Source organism: Mandrillus leucophaeus, unplaced genomic scaffold, assembly GCF_000951045.1.
Source record: "Mandrillus leucophaeus isolate KB7577 unplaced genomic scaffold, Mleu.le_1.0 Scaffold430, whole genome shotgun sequence".
Taxonomy (NCBI): domain Eukaryota; kingdom Metazoa; phylum Chordata; class Mammalia; order Primates; family Cercopithecidae; genus Mandrillus; species Mandrillus leucophaeus.
The window spans coordinates 1,264,535-1,265,833 of record NW_012104588.1 but is presented as its reverse complement, the minus strand read 5'-3'; positions in this window follow the sequence as shown (position 1 = coordinate 1,265,833).

Genomic DNA, 1,299 nt, shown 5'->3' with positions numbered 1-1,299 from the left:
AGGGGGAAAAAAAATTACATCGAATTAAATTAGGCCAAGCATGGTGGCTCACACCTGTCATCCTAGCACTTTGGGAGGCTGAGGTGGGTGGATCACCTGAGGTCAAGAGTTTGAGACCAGCCAGGCCAACAGGTGAAACCTCGTCTCTACTAAAAATACAAAAAATCAGCCAAGTGTGGTGGGCGCCTGTAATCCCAGGTGCTCAGGAGGCTTAGGCAGGAGAATTGCTTGAACCCAGGAGGCAGAGGTTGCGGTAAGCCAAGATCGCGCCACCCTACTCCAGCCTGGGTGATAGAGCGAGACTCTGTCTCAAAATAAATAAATTAATTAATAAAAATTAAATTGCATTTTTAGGGGCATTATTACGCTGTCCTGCAGTTGTATGCTGGTTAATGTTAATCTTATCTTTCTGGAATTTGACACCTCTGGGGACGCAGTGTGATAGGAGAAAAAAGCTCTCAGCTGGAAGCCAGCCAAACTGGTTGCAGTTTTCTGTTTCTACCTGTGTGACCATGAGCAGGTCATTTTAACTCTCCAGGCCCCAGCGTTCTCACCTATAATATAGAGCAATAAAGCTTCAAGGTGATCTGCTTTCTTGCTTTTTTTTTTTTTCTTTTCTTTTCTTTTTTTTTTTTTTTTTTGGAAACAGGGTCTCACTCTGTTGCCCAGGTTGACGCTATCATAGCTCACTGCAGCCTTGAACTCCTGGGCTCAAGTGATCCTCCTATCTCCGCCCCCCAAAAATGTTGGGATTACAGGCACGGGCCACTGCACCCAGCCTCTTCCCACGATTTCTAAGTGTCACTGACTGAGAGAGGAGAAATCCAGGGATGATGGATGAGAAGTTTCAGGGCAGCTGAGGTCCTCCTTCCAAGTGCTATGAGTAGGGTTGTTAACACCGCAGGAATCCTGATGAAGCCAAGGGCGTCTCCAAGCTGTTTGACCACAGTTATGTTGATCGGCCTTGAGATGAAAGAAAGGGTAGGCCAGGCGCCGTGGCTCAGGCCTGTAATCTCAGCACTTTGGGAGGCCGAGGCGGGTGGATCACCTGAGGTCAAGGGATCAAGACCAGCCTGGCCAACATGGTGAAACCCCATCTCTACTAAAAATACAAATATTAGCTGTGTATGGTGGCGGGCGCCTATAGTCCCAGCTACTCAGTAGCCTGAGGCAGGAGAATCACTTGAACCCGGGAGGCAGAAGTTGCAGTGAGCCGAGATCGTGCCACTGCACACGAGCCTGGAGACAGAGGCAGATTCCGTTTCAAGAAAAAGGAGGGAAGGAGGGAGGGAGGGAGGA